Source organism: Anas acuta, chromosome 9 (assembly GCF_963932015.1).
Source record: "Anas acuta chromosome 9, bAnaAcu1.1, whole genome shotgun sequence".
NCBI lineage: Eukaryota > Metazoa > Chordata > Aves > Anseriformes > Anatidae > Anas > Anas acuta.
This window is the reverse complement of record NC_088987.1, coordinates 6966854-6982580: the sequence shown is the minus strand read 5'-3', so window position 1 is coordinate 6982580 and position 15727 is coordinate 6966854. Positions and strand designations below refer to the sequence as shown.

The 15727-nt window shown below is 48.7% G+C and overlaps 1 long non-coding RNA gene across 1 annotated transcript in view; it reads left to right on the top strand.

Moving 5' to 3' along the window:
• The window catches only part of LOC137861123 (uncharacterized), a 183461-nt gene extending 169157 nt beyond the window's left edge, over positions 1-14304 (top strand). The window contains exons 3-11 of the long non-coding RNA XR_011099398.1: positions 6289-6464; positions 6885-7045; positions 7467-7663; positions 8305-8781; positions 8994-10872; positions 11180-11308; positions 11561-11624; positions 11737-11959; positions 12040-14304. This is a non-coding gene — a long non-coding RNA (uncharacterized lncRNA). The remainder of the gene's footprint in view (positions 1-6288; positions 6465-6884; positions 7046-7466; positions 7664-8304; positions 8782-8993; positions 10873-11179; positions 11309-11560; positions 11625-11736; positions 11960-12039) is intronic.
• The last annotated feature ends 1423 nt before the right edge of the window (positions 14305-15727 follow it).

Sequence of the window (15727 nt, the reverse complement as noted above, 5' to 3'; positions counted from 1 at the left end):
AATTTTCATGAGAAATCACACATGGGGAGAAGGGAATCCTTCTGGATCAATTCAAACAATGCAATACATTTTCAGCTTCAACAATTTCCTACTTCAAGCCCTCCATGCCACTGTACATGACACAAGAGCCAGGAGATGGCTGCAGCACCCACATCGTGGTGGTGGCTGAGCTTTCCCCATGCACGAGGATGGCACTGCTTGGATAGAAAAGGGCCGTATCCTGCTTTTCCTCGGGTAAGGCTCCCCCATCTCACCCAAACCCGTGTCCGGCACTGCAGGGTGGCTGCCAGGAAAGCTGCAGTGATTGGCAGCCACTTTTCACCTGGGGATTCAGCTCCAGCTCCAGCTCCCCGACAGCTTAATTTAATTGACAGAACATTAAGCTGTGTCACATCAGTATTAAAAATAGATGGGACGGACCAGACATCTGACTATCAGAAAGGGGGAAAGGGTTCTGGATTTTCCTCCCAGTGTCTCTCTCACGGCTGCAGAGGCTATCAGAGCCCAAGCAGCAGGCAGCACCCAGAACATTGCTTTAAACTGAGGGGTTCATCACAGCCGTGCTCCTTCCGTGCCCAGCCCTGCCTGGCTGGCACCTCCCTGCCCTCATTAATGGCCAGGCAGTAACAAAGCGACTGTCAGGAGAGCTGCCAGATCGGGCCCCAATTTTTACAGGTTGCCTTAAGCAGCCAAGCTCATCAGATATTTTGTGTGGAAAGAGCAGAAATTAATAATGGAGGTGTGTGATTCTAGCCATAAAATTCATCCGACAACCCCACAAGGATGCATAACAGCTCCAGGAACCCCAAGGAGATATTTTAAGGCACTAGCAGGTACCAGGGCTGATGAGGGTGTTTCCAGCAGTAATAAACCTGTGTGACTCCATCCCAGCTGCCTCCAGAACAGTTTGTTTTATTTGGGTGCAGTGTGGAGTGCACAAATCCCCTCTGTTATGCTCCAAATGGCAGGATCTGCAGAGATAGTAGTTCACTGTAGTTGTTCAATCTTGATTTTATCACTTGGGTGACTGGTGTGAGGTCTCGCTGCTGTCATGTTTGCCCTGGATTTTCCCTGAATTTTACCATTTACCAGAATTTTGACAGCGGCAGGTAGAGCAGGCAGTAGTTCTGCGCTTCACATCTCCATAATATCAGGGTGGCTGCAGGCTGGGACTGGAGCCGTGGGGAGTGGGCTTCTCCCAAGCTCCACCACCTAAACCCAGGGCTTATTTTCCTGCAGACAGACAGACGGCTGCCCCCAGGCACTCGTGGTACCCACACAGACACACAGAGCAACACTGTATGGCTAGACTGGGCACTTGCTGGATGGGCACCCAGCTCTGCCCCAAATTTTGTGGAGCCAATGCAAAGCAGTGAGAAACTAATGGCTCTTAGTGCTCCTCGTTTATTTTTTCCAGTCACTTGAAATATCTTCTTTCAAGGATTTTGTTTTCCTCTCGGCTTTATTGTAATTGCCTTTGATTGTTTCAAACTGGAGGAGGAAAAAAAAAAGGAAATTCATTTTTAACACTCAGAAATGAAAAATGTTTCTTTCTTTCCAATATTTCTCATGGATGTTTTCATTCATATCCACTCACTGAACACAGCCTGAACCAACCGACCCGGGCAGTTTTCACAAAGCAGAGCTGAGACCAGGACCTGCGGGTGGAGCAGCCCCACGGCCGGGACTGGCTCCGTGCCCCATCCTGGGGGGCTGCAGGGGTGCTGCCACTGCCCCATGCTCCTGCAGAACCCTGTGCCCCGGGGAGACAAGGCAGCGAGCAGTGGTGATGCCATCACAGAAATTGGGTCAGCTTCTTCTGGTGGAAGCCAGCATTCCTTTGCTGAAGCCCACGGAGATAAAAGTGCTCAAGAAAGACCAAAATTAGGTCATTTGGATGCACTGCTCCCTCCATGCAGCAATGTAACCCTCTTCCTTCTTCCTGCTGCTCCTCAGGGCAGTCAAGTAGGTCAGGAGTACCTCCTGTCAGGCAGCTGGATCCACCAAGGTAGCTCTGAAAGAGTCTCCAAAACAGGAGGAATTTGACCCCAGCATGTTTCACGTGCCTCAAACCAGAGAGACCAAAACACCCACTTGACTCCCACTGAGAAAGAAGCGTAATTGAAACAAATCGGGAATTAGATTCCCAAGCAATCCAGCTTCCTATTTCCCCTCCCCAGCAGCAGAGCCAGGAGGTGATCCTGATGTTACTGCAGCCCCAACTTCTATGTGAGACAGCAACAGCGGCACCCAGAATTTGGTCCAACAGCAATAAAAATGAATAATACTAATTTCTGCAATTATTTACCACTCACAGGCAAATTAGTCATCCCCTTGCCATACCTGAGAAAGTAGATGCCACAAAATACCTTCAGTGCCATCTAGCTACTAAGTTACATGAAGAGACATCTGCAAGGAGCCTTGGTCACCACAAGGCCCTGCAGTGGCACCTGTGAGAAAGGTACAGGAGGGCATGGATCCGGCCTCACGCTTGGTGAGGCTGGAAGGGGCAGAGGAAGGAGCTGCTGTTTTGCTTCTTCCACTCTCAGCCCACGCCATGGAGCGCTGCCGCCAGTCTGCTGTGTCCCAGACCATGCAAAAAGCGATGAAAAGCCAAGCAGAATTAATTTCAAGACGTTGTTTTTATGACGTGCTGTGTTTTGCTGAGATTGTTCTACTCACAGAGTAATTTGTCCAGATAAAACCCGACTAGAAATGACCTTATGGTCTGGGTATGACGGCGTTGGAGGATGCACACACACCCATGCTCACACCACATCCAGCCCGCGGCACTGGGCCAAGGCTCAGCTCAGTGTATGGGGCAGGAGAGCACCCCACACACCCCAAGGGCCTGATCCTGCTCAGGGTGCATGCTTGTAAGGAGAAAAACGAGCCCCTCCGAAGGCAGGGAGCCCCTCTAGGCGAGACCAGGCTATCCCCACAGCAAAATGGTGGCAGTTTCAGGGAGCTGGGCCCAGCTTGGACCAGCCCACAGCCTGTCCGCAGTGTCAAAGTCATTGGAAAAAGATTAGGAGTGTATTAATAATTGGAGTCAATGCTGAGCAATGCTAGGCCTGGTCCTGGGCCTTGCTGGCATCCGTATGGCACCCACAAGGCTTTTTTATACTCAAAGCTTTCAGCATGAAAGGTGTTTTTACTGTGGCGAGGCCTGACAGCTCCAGCCACAGAAAGCCACAGCCCTCAGGTGTCCCTCGGAGCTGGAATTACCACACAGACACTTCAATAAAATCCAGCCTGGCTCTCAGGCTGCCCCCACACCTCCATCCCAGCTGATTTACACCAGCCGAGAAGAGACCCGACCCCCAGGGCCAGGTGTGGCCTGTGGCCGTACGTGGGCAGCTGAGGTGATTTAAGAGCTGCCGGTGTCAGTCACAGCGGTCTCAGCAAACACCAGGTTTACCCTGCAGTCTGCACCAGGAGCGTGGACGGCTCCCGGCCAGAAGAAATCAAGCCCAAACCCTTTTCCACAGCCCAATGCCCAGGTTGTGAAGCACAGGAAGAGCAGTAGCTGAAGCTGATCGCAGCTCTATGTGGATAATTTCTATCAGTATTATGTTATTGTGTTGGAGCGGTGATGCATAATGTATGGCTGGGCATCTCTGAAACAAATATTTTACCTTTAATTTAGAAATCTCTGAGACATTAGAGAAGTCCTCTCGTTACATGGCACAGATCTGTGGGGAGTCTGAAACAGTGCAGTCTTTAAAAGAAGTTATGGGAGTGGTGCAAAATACCTGTGCTGGGAAGGGGAGCAAGAGCTCGGCACCCAGCAAGGCCAGAAAATAAGAGCCCCGGGGAAAAGAAAAGCATTAGGATTTCAGGTAGCATTGCACTATGGCAGATTTGGAGCCCCAGATGCTGTTTCCATCTCTGTCCCCTGACCCCCTTCTTCCTCTAGGTCTGCTCCCAGCTGCACAAAGGGGCTGCAGCCGCCAACCCCTGCGCAGGGGCGCTGCCTGCCCAAGTGCTGCCCAGAGCACAAATGAGGCAATTTTGGGATCAGTGTGAGGATCTGGGGATCTTTCTCATTATCTAACCATCAGCGGATTTAGCGCTTGTTATTAACAGATTTTTGTCCAGCAGCCTGTGCAGCTTTCCATATAAAGACAAAAACGCTGATCAATATTTAGCACAAACACAGCATGCTATTAATTCCTCCCTGAGAGCGGGTTTTACCCAAGCTGAATTGCAGGAAAAACCTGCAGAAATGATAGCAGTCCCAGACTTCTTCCAATATTACTGGGAAACAAAGTGGTTCTGTGTGCTAGCAGCACAGCATACCCCTCCTGAAACCTGCACTTGGCTTTGGGTGAAAAAAGGGTAAAGGAAGGGAAGAAAGGCACTGCAAGGGCTCAGGTGTAGCAGATTGGCACATTTACTCCACCAAGCATGGGGCTCATCTCCCCAATGCTGGCCGTCCCCTGGGCCATGGGGTTCAGGAGGTGCTGATTAGTTTGGCCTGTGCTTGGTGATAATTAGCAAAAAAATAGCAAATAATTAGCCAGGGCTCCACTATATAAAGAAGGCAGGGCAGCAGGACTAGCCCCTTCCTCCTGGAAGATGCTGCTGAGGGAGGCACAGGAGATAAATCCAGCTGGGGAGGACAGGGAAGCTGAGCACAGCTCAGATGAGGACTGATAAGCACCAATTCTGGTGAACAGTGCCTGTGGGGAGCTTCTGCACCTTGCTTCCAGGGTCTCATGGTAAATGCCTTCCCTAGCAGATGGGGACAGTGATGTGTTTGAACTGAATGGCTGAAGCAGGCAGAGCACAGCGTAGAGAGGGCAGGTTTGTAGCCTGGGCTGAGTGTTTTGCTATTATTAATTACACTCGTGATCAATACCATCCGTGAGTCAGCAGGAACCTGCTTGGCAGAGGCAGGAAAGGCAGTGCCCTGTAAGCGCTGAAGCCAAGTGGGTCCCTCTGCATGCCGGGGGGTTGTCCTATGTCTCACCCACCCCACAAGAGCCCTGACACCAGAGCTGCCTGGCATGTGTGCTTGGTGTCATGGTAAAGCCAGCAGTGTTGGAGTATGCCTGGTTTGGGGGCACGGTGTGGAGCTGTGGGGGTCCCTGGTCTTGGGGAGCCACCAAGGATGGGGAGAACCATGCGGGCACTCCTGCCCCTGCTTTATTTATTCCATAAGTATAAAACCAGCTGGAAGATACTTGAGGTTATCTGGATGTTGACGTAAATTAACCTCTCCTAAATAAATGATCCACTTCTGATTCACTTCTAAGAAACTTGGGCTCCTACAACCAAGCTTCTTTTACAGCCATCAGTGCGTTTTGAATCATAAAGTGAGAGGGCACCATTTTCAGTGAAAGATGCCAACTGTGAGTCTTGTCCAGGGATTTGATTTAGCAGCAGGAAGACCATACTGAAATATTTGAGTCCGTAACAATTAATGACCATGTTCGGGGGTTTATAGCTGTGCTGTGGATCCCACCGTGGGTCCCTGTTGCTTTTCTGCAGTGCTAACAAACGCGGAGGTTGCGTGTCTTTACACCCAGTAATTGCCTCCCCGGCCACGCTAACTTCACAGAGATGCACTGTTTTTCAAGACCTGCGTAAGGCCCTGACCTATAAAATTCAATTTCAAATGGTAAAAATCCCCTGGCCACCGTAGATGCTGGTGACAAACTAATGTGCTATGTTCCATAACCATCTGTTTTGAGTACTGGCTTGACCTGTAAGTGTTCGGGATACAGCCTGACTAAAACGGGTTTTATTATTTTCCATTAGTACCTGCCGCAACAAAATCAACTGGCAGTCCACAGGGGAAATAAAAGTATTTTCCTCCTCCAGATAGCATCTGCTGCAAATGTAAACGGACCCTTTCCCAGCCCTCTCCTTCCTTTGGCTCCCTCCCAGCCACCCGGCTGATGTGATTGAGTTTCCCCAGGTTTCTGCTTGGCTGGTGAGCCCCAGGGTTTTGGGGTGTTGGGGGACCCTCACCCAGCCACGCTGGGCCACCAGCAGACGTGGGGCACCCTTGGGGACACTGGGCAGCCACCGCAGGTCCCTGCCTTCCTCCCCAGGAGCACCCAGCTGGTTGCGTTCCCTGGGTTGCATCCCAGTGGTGCCCACCCATGCTTGTTTGCCCTCCTCTCGCTTCCAAAATCTCCTTCTTTTTTTTTTTTTTTTTTTTTTCCTTAAGGAGGATTATTCAGTTAAAAATAAATAAATAATCCTCCAGCATTAAAACCTTTCTCACGTTGTCTCGTCTCAGTAAAACAATGACATTTTCCCCTCTTTGATGCTCAGATCTAGCTCTGCAGGAAATTTTACTACCACGACTCTTTCATCTCTCTCCTGGTTTGAAGATAAATGATCCTTGGACTCTTCTGGACCTGCATAAATCACAAAAGCAATCTACTAAGAGAGCTGCCTGTGGCACCAACTTCAGCTGGAATTGAAAAGGACAGTCAAAAATATCCACGGTGCTTACACAAGGGGTAACCCAAAACATCCTCTGGGCAAGAGGGGAGGAGGCAGGCGGTGGGACCACAACTCACTCGGGTGGGAAGGACCGCAGGAGAGAGGGCACCACAGCTCCTGAGGCTGGGCACGGGGCTCCATCCCAAAGACAGACAGGTCCCAGCGCATCCTCTTGGGGCACTGAATTTGCCCCCAGGTGTCAGATGGGTGTTACACCATCCCTGTCCTAACCATGGGACTTGCCCCTTAACCCATCTCTGGACAAGGGGTTGAGGTCAGTGAGGTGTCACCTTTGAAGTCTGGGCTTCAGGAGGGGCAGCTTGCCATATATTTGACTGATCTGAGCCTTTGATGAGGTTTTATCTACAGAATGGGGGAGCTTCAATGCTCTGTCAGTCTCAGTGCTGTATTTCTGTTCTCAGGAATGTCCCGTGAGGATCCAACCTGATGCTGATGACACCCAAAGCACCAGCGACGAGGCACAAGGTGAAACCCCCCCATGCTCTGCTCTCACTTGAGATGACTACGTGGTGGCACTGGCACCCAGCTCCTGCACTGCCAGAGCAAACGTGCCTGGATTCAGGTAAACCAGCAGCAAAACCCTGCTGCAGGAGGTTTGTGCACCAGCCTGCCCCCAGCTGCTGTCCCTCGGTCCCCATCCTGGGGAGCTCACAAGCTGCAGCTGCAGCCAGCGCTGCTCCAAGAGCTGCTGATGCAGCGAGCTTCGGCGTGCAACCTCTGCTGGGTGCCTTGTGCTTTCCCGTGGGTGGGACTGTGGGCTGCCGAGCTATTTTTGTGTCTCCCCTTGCTTTCACCTGATTGCAACCGGATACCGCAAGCCCCAGCAGCCCCGAGCGGAGCGCGCTGCATTGCTCATGTAACACACCATATGCTTTCGGGCAAGGAGACAGGATTTCACGCCGCCAGGCCAGCTTTTTTTTATATATATATTCTTCTTAAGAAAATGTTTAAAGCTGTACTTGCAAATTTGTTGTGTTGCTCAGAGTTCCTTGTAATTCCGGGACATCTGCAGAGATCATTCGCAGTGTCGCTCCTCATTAGCTGAGGTGTTATCTTGAAACTGGATTTAAGGCAGCTCCCTGAGATGCTCAGCTCCTTCCAGTCTGATACGATGCTTCACGTCCCATTTCCAGTCATACAACGATGATCCATGGCGAAATCATTTCAGCTATGGAAACGGGTATTTACCTCAAAATATCCCCACCAAATACAGTGACTGCTCTACGGATGAGTTAGCAAGCACCCAAGGTGTGCAGCAAGCAGCACTGGGTCACAGGGACGCCAGGCATAAAGCACAGTGGTGCCCTCCGTTCCTCCCTCATCTCGTTCAGTGCTGCGGAGAGGGCACCCCTCGCCCTCCATCTGCTTTATTTAACTTTGGCCACCTTCATTTGAGACGTATAGACCCCTCTAGATAGCATGTGTCATCGGAGCTGGTTTGCAGGGCCACCAAAGGGCCCTGCCTCAGCGGGGTTGACTGCCGGCCTCTGGGGTTCTGGATTTCCTGAAGCAGAAATCTGGAAAATTTCTCCTTTCTTCCACCACAGAGACACACCCAGAGGCAGCATCTTTCTCTGTAATGCTGAGCTCTTCTCCTGGGATAATTAAATCAAAAACTCAAAGCCCTTCAGGCCAGCTTAGGGATTCCCATGCTGGGGTAACTTTACCAGAGCTGGTGGGTCGAGCCTGGTTTTCGTGGCTGCTTTATTTTTCCCATTTTTCTTTTCTGACTTGGAAAAACAGCAGCAGAAGTGTTGCTGTGGCGTTTTCCTCATGAGTAATCACTGATCTCATTTTGGTTTCTGCCACCCTTTTGTTTAGGCACAGCTGAATGATGGCCTTTCACCACAGGACTTTGTGGAAGACGACAAATAGAGGCAGCCTGGTGAGCGAGGAGCCCGGTGAGCGGGGAGATGATGGTCAGGAGAGGAACGTGCCTGAAAAGGGACAGACAGATGGACAGGCTTGACGTGAGGAGGAGATGACAGTCGGGAGTTGCAGGTGTGGAAGAGGAAAGGCAAGGAAGGCAGCATGCTTTGCTGTATCAAAGACTGACTTCTGCACGGTCTTTGTGTCCCCGTTGATACTGGGTCACTGGGATCATGGTGGAATGATGATGAAATATCTCTTTTCATCAGGTGATTTTTACCAAAATATATATGTGTGTATGTGTATATATATCAATGAGCTTCCGGGCCTGTTGAATCGCATGTGGGAGGGAGAAATGGTAGGGTCCAGCGACAGGTCCAGGAGGCTTTGCTGGCATCCAACACCAGCTCTTGTGCTCAGATGGCTCAGGTAGGTGCATTTCTCCTCAGAGCAGGAGGACTGCAGGCCCACATGGAGCCCAGCACATCTCTGGGCTCGAGGGTGCAGTTTTATGAAAATGTCCTTTTCCCTTTACTAAGAGGATGGTTACAAAACATACTGAAATTTGTTTTTTACCCTTTAGAGCTTCCAGAACGTTGTGCTCATCTATCTTATGTTATTTTTCTATTTGTGGTTTTGAGGTCATGGCTTGAGAAATGTTAACTCTTCGAGTGAAGTTTGGAGCCAAAACCAATTCTTCTTGGAGGAAATACCAACATTTCTGCTAGTGCCTCATAGCTGAAAAACAGAGATGAATACATGGCAATTGATTTATCTTGCTGATCAAAAGGTGCCTCAGCAAAGTTACGTACTCATGGAAAATGCTGTGTGATGGAGTTGGGTGGATAGTGCAAACAAACAGAAACTTTCCCACAAATATTTGCTCGTCTTAAATTAATCTGCTTGGCTCTGCTCATGGCTCTCCAGAGTTTATTTTCCACAAATATTCTAACAACAGCTCATTGGCAGCAATACACACTGAAACCGCTCAAGGTAACATCTGAGGAAACTATTTTTGAAGGTCTGTCTTAAGGCCAGCATCCCCCAAACCCTGCTACATCTGTGCCTCTAGACTTGGCAGCCCTGAGGAAGGGGCAGCGCATCATCTGCCTCCCTTGGAGGAGGCCAGACGTGGGGATGTGGCTCTGAGTCACGGCTCGGATCCTCATTTCCCTCCTGACAAAGATGATGATTAACCGGGGACAGCTGGAGAACTGAGGCTGTGTTTCTGTGAGAGAAGGACTCTAGGAAGGCTTTTTCTTGCTCCCTGCCTTTGCGTTGTATGAGGGCAGGAGAACCAGGGGTGTCCCCTCCTTCCTCTTCCCTGCATGCATTCAGCTCAGCGCTGAATTCCTGGGTTGTCTTGCGACCACAGGATGTGGCAAAGCACCCAAGCATGTGGGTGAACAGTCTTGTTGCACCCCAATTTTGCCATCTGAGATGGCAAAAAGGCAACAGCATGAAGGCTTGGGGGAAAATCTTCCTTCCCTTCCTGGGACACTTAGGAGAGCAAGATCCTGCTGGAGCAGGCTGCAACATGAATCCTCCAGGCAGTTTATAAATAGCTGGAGAGAAGTGAACAACATTATTCTAAGTTCACGAACTAGTCTTCATATTCCTTGCAGCAACCGCAAGGCAGTTTGAGTCAGACTTGTGAATACGAGGCTGGGAGCATCTTCTCTCTTCTGTGCTGGAGCAGGGTGCAGGTCCCCGAGGGAGCCCCCGCAGCACACGTACCTTGCACTGCAGAGCCTGAGGCCCTCACGTCTGGCTTCATTTCAAGTCAGAATAAAATTCCCGAAATTCTCCTCAGAGCCAAAGGGAAGAAGGCTCTGGATAGGTCAAAACATATATTTTTTATTGCGGCTCCTTTATTTTCTATTATTATAAAATACAAGACGTTCCAGAGTGAAATATATATATGTGTATGTATATATTTCACTGTTTGCTGTTTTTTTTTTTTTTTTAATTCTGCTTACCCATTAGGGGAACGTGCACAATTTTGAAAGCAGTTTGATGGAAGCATGTACATGTATTTCATTGGGGAAGAGTTTTGAACTTATCCCATCAGCTCTATTAATAGCACTTAGCACTTACTCGGGTATCTTAACCAGGGTTTCTCAAAGCGCATTATGAAAGTATATCATTAGCCCTATTCTAGATCGATCTGTCTAAAGCTGAGCTGGAATGTTTTTAATTTGACTTCTAAATCACCACTGCCAATATGTCTCTGTGAGCTACACTGGTACAGTCAGGAAATGAAACAATTTCTCATGATGCACGTCAAAATTAGCCAGCACAAACTGGCTACGGGCCCCCAGGACAGGACAGTCCACTGCACCAGGAATCAGGAGATTCTTCTCTGCCACCACGTTCCCACAGGGCCATTTGGAAGTCTCTGCATTGCGCATCTTTTTTTTTTTTGTCCCTTTTTAGGCTGCCGGCTGCATTGAGACTGGAAGTCCTCTGGAAAAAGCACTGCGGCATCCCTCGGCCATCGGTGGCAGCGATACGGAGCGGGTGAGCCACACAAATCATTTTGGAACAGGAGATGAGGCAAGGTGGAAGCAAAAACCATAAGCGTTTTTGCAGAACTGCTGCTTGAAAAGATTTTAAGAACCCTTTTGGGTTTTGACATCCTTTTTAAAAAAAAAAAAAGGAACTGCACAAAAATTAGTCACCGAACTTACAGAAAGGAATGACAGTCACAAAACAGGATCAGAGGCAGTTGTGATATTAGCAACCACCCCTTCGACACGGTGGTTACGTAGGCATTGAATGAGAAAGGCAGGAGGGTATGTTTGTAAAGAAAACCTGTTTTTCACAGGTTGCCCCTTCCACAGTGGCAGACCACAGATTGAGAAGAGCTGACTACCCTTCCGGTGGCAGTAATGCAATGACGCTGCTCAGAGCGAGGGAGAAAAACACCGACTGATTTGCTTTGCGTCATGTTCTGGTAACCTCAGAATTAACCTTGCTGGACACAGATCTGTTAGCTTTTACCATGCTCCCCCAATTAATCTGCTGAAGTCTGGGACAGAAATAGCTATCCACAGCTGTTACGAATTGATATGTTCCCTGATGATGCTTGGCACTGCCTTCAGAAAAAAGAAAACTTTCTTATTTTATTCTTTGCTATGAAGTTAAGTTTTTTTTTTTTTCCTATTTTTACTATTTTAATGCTTTCTTTGCAAACTGATGGCATCAGACTGCTCGGCTTTGCTTTGATTGGAATGGAAGGCAGACTTGCTACTTGAGGACACTCCGTAATGGTAACTTCAGAGCTGTTATTTTTGTTTTAGAAAAAGGAAGGGTGGAGGGAGCTTGCGGGGTGCACAGCTCTAAGTGCATCGGGTTACACCACAGCACGCATTGCATTTCCAGGGCTAGCGGGGAGCAACAGCCCCTTGGATGTCCTCTGCCCTGCTCGTAATGCCTGAACGAAACAGCCAGATCCACCTGGGGCCACCATCCTGCAAATGCCTGCTCACACGCAGCAGCAGCTGCAGTTTTAGTGCATGCTCAGAATGGAAATCCCCAAATCTGTAAACTGCAGAGACACGGCAAAATCCCCAAATCTGCAAAGCCACCTCTGCAAACCGGGGCTGTACACATGTACTAAGCAAACGTAGGTCTTTAGAACTGTACCCAGTGAGGTGGCTCTGATCCTTCTCACTCCTGTTTCAGGCTTCCATTCCTGACGTTTTGACAGTGGCTGAATGTTGTATCCACAGAGTAAAGCGTTCATAGATGATTTTGAACCTTGGATGAAAAATTAACTTAATTAACAAGAGTCAGATGATGATGCTGGGGCTTGTGAGGGTGCTCTCTCTGCCAGTGTCAAACTGGAGGAAGGGGAGGAGGTGGCAGTCTCTCTTTAACAACATGTTAAACCTTTTATACAGTGGCTAAAGTGTTTTGTTAGGTGTGGTGTAAACCACGATTACAGAAAACAAAGTATGAGAAGATGTTTGAAGTGACAACAGTGACAGCAAACCCCACACCAGCTGGTGATGTGGCACAAACATTGCACACCCATGGCGCAGATGGAGCAGCCCAGGTGCCCTTGTTGATGGATGCCCAGGCATGAGGGATTTCACCGGGCACACATCTGCTAGGGTAGGCTGCTGCATAATGCTGATGGGGTCTGGTTTTCTTTTCCATAATCTCCGAAGTAGCCTCGATTCAGAACAAATGAAAGCATCGAGTGTCTCCAAAAGCTCCAAATAACTCGTGTTTTCTCATCTATGCCCTCTGCTCTGCACATTACTCTTTTGTTTGTCTTCCCTCAGCGTGCATCTAGAGGAGAGATTACAAGTTGCACCATCAGCAGCCAAGCAAGGTCTGAGCCACAAGGAAAGATCTGAGTCATCTCCCCGAGAGAGTATTCTAGCCATACATCATTGTTTGTTTTCAGGCAAACCAGTACAATTATGCAACATAAATTCTTTTAAAGCATTTGGGACTTCAGTTCAATTTAAAATCCTGTAGGTTTTATGGCCAGGATGAGTGATTACAAAGCGTGTGCATACAAATGAAGACTTAGGAAGAAGCGTGTGGGGAGGATGAAAGGGCACGCGGAGACTCGTGCACTCGCTGGGCAAGCTCCGGCCAGGCTGCAAAGAAGGGGGGAGATCTGAAGAGCCCACGTCAAAGGCAGGTTATGATATTTATGGCTCTGAAGCACGGTTTCACTCAGCCGGTGCCATGAGCGTTTTCTGTGATTGCAATCTCCTACAAACGCTTTTGTATGGGCTTCAGCAGAGCCAGGTGACTTTGCCTGGATTACCTCCTGATTTATGCTGCCTTGAATGGGGATGAGAATCTGATCTATTTAAAAACAAGACTTGGCTATAACAGAAATAGAGGGAGGCATTAAAATGTCTGCCATCTGAATATTTCATCACTCCAGGAAAGTGCTAAGCAGGGGCTAGAGGCTCAGATGCCATCCTCGGGCAGAAGGACAGGCTGGCAGTGGGGACACCGAGCCCACCCGTCCCCTTGCTGTGTCACCAAGTTCCCATGGGGTAATCGGAGCCGTGTCTGAGCTGCTTTTACCCCAGCCTCTGCCTCCTTTCCCTTCTGAGGCAGCACCACATCCCTGCTGTTTAAAGACTTGGTGCTTGCTGCCCTGCGAGCTCAGCATCCACCACATGGCCCAGGAGCTGCAGACCCAGGCGGGGAACCAGGACCTAGAGGCACAACAAGCAGAAAGCAGAGATCCCACAGCTTGGTTTAATGTGCTTCCTTCGAGACATACTGTCATGGTTTTTGGAGGCCTGGCAGTTAAATCAGTTTACAACGCCAGCTACCTATTTATTTTTTTCTTCTTCTTCTGTAGAGAGGAGTGGAGTCTACAGTGTTTTGTTCCCTTGCTCTTATTTAGGTGAATACACCGATAGGTTTGTGTCTCCGTATTCCACTTTTACTTACACAGATGTAAATTCCACTGCAGCAGGAGGGATTATTGACAGCGGATCTGAGACGATCCAAGGCCAGACTCTGACCTATTGATTTTGCCAAGATTGCACAGGACGTATGTAGTTCATTGCAGAATACAGTCTTTGTTTGTTTTGTTTATTGCTCAATATATAACAATGTGGAATAAAGAACGACGCCAAACTGCAGAAATGCCTGAGGATTTCTCTTTAATTGAAATCAGGACTGGGATCAGGACTCCTTGTAAATCAAGAGCAGTCAGCCTTTGAGAAAATTCACTGCTTTTCCAAAGTTTACTTTCAAATGGGATTTAGCTTTAACTCTTCACCTCTCAGAGCAGCTCAGCTAAATAATCTTTAATGATTTCTCTGGAGCCACTACGTGCTGCTCAATAGCTTGAAAATTCATGGGCACAACAGATGCTGGGCAGGATTCTTGTTTGTCCTATGCATGAACTGTAGTTGAGAAAAAGCAAATCCGTGTAAATATTAGAGATATTCCTGATATCAATCCCAATCAATATTCTTGAAAAGTTGAACACTCTTCTGAATCAGGATTCTGGTGCAGTCCATTAAAAACCCACCAGTTGTCCTTGTAAAATGATGACCTAGATCTGCATATAACTTCAGTTTGGTGCTGCTTTGCGTTAACCTTTAACTCGGAGCCCTACAGCCGCAGTGCTGTGTGAACTCCTACCCACAAATTCCACCAGCGGGTTGCCTCCAGCCTTCCTGAGAGCGCCTCAGCCTCCAGGTAAGTGGGTGCCAACCACTGTGAGCAGAGCAACATCACAGCCCTGATGTCCTAATTAGAGTCCCGTCGTTTCCCACATCGGAGCTCCCTGTGTTATGAAACAGCCAACAGTGTGGTGCTCAGCTGAGGATTTCACAATGCGACTTTCCTTCTCCAGCTGTATTTTTCCAGACTCGCATTTTCAGAGGCTCTCATTTCAATGCGTTTATTGGATTGAGATGTCTCATAATTATTTATAACAAAGGAGCTCATCCTTCCAGCCTATTGTAAATGGGCAGCGCACTGAACGCTAAGTTAGCAGCAGCAGGCTGCAAGGGGAGCGGGCTATTAAGATGAATGCAACAAATCTGAATTCTTCCGTCCCCACCCTTCAGCAACCCATCTGTGTGTGTGGCTGGGAAGGAAAAGAAAGGGCTCCTCTTCTCCAGGATAATAGCAAACGCTACTAGAGAGGGAAGAGGAAAACCCTGTTTATCCCTAGCAGGAAGATAATTGATCTCCAGCCCGCACACAACCGGTCTCAGAGCAGCCGGTAGTAGCACAGCAGAGCCTGGAGCGAACCAGAGCCCAACCAGCCTGTCAAACAAAAGCTTTATGGGGACACCAGGGAGAACAAAAGTAGCACATTTCGTTCCTTCATCATAAATCTTCCCCTTTATTGTGCGGAGATGCTTGGCTACGGAGCGCTCTGCGTTTCGGCGTGGGGGCCACCCCGCAGGCAGTGCAAGAGCCCCCAGGCCCCCGGGGCTGCGCTCGCCTCCCGCCAGCCCCAGCTGGTCCCTGCATCCTCAGACACCAGCAGCCCTGGGCCCTGGCTCTATCACTCTCTCTTTTATGTCTGCTGAAGGTAATAAAATAACCATTTCTAAATTTAACTAGCATTGCATAATGCAGCTATTTATTATGTAAAGCTGCTGTTTACAATGCCCAGAATATTGATCACTGTAAAAAATGCAATGCAGCTAGAGCTCGTATAAATTACTGTTACTGTTTTCCTTTCTTTTTGTTTAAAGGATCAATCAAAGGTCTAATTTGTTCTCATGAATTCACCTCTGCGTGGCATGCAAAGCACCAGGCAGCGCGTTGTTTACTGTCATTCAGGCTTGCATGCAGCACTCAGCTCCGAGCCTGGCAGAGGATCTGTAAAGATGACAATTTGTTCATTATCCGAACCATTGGAAAA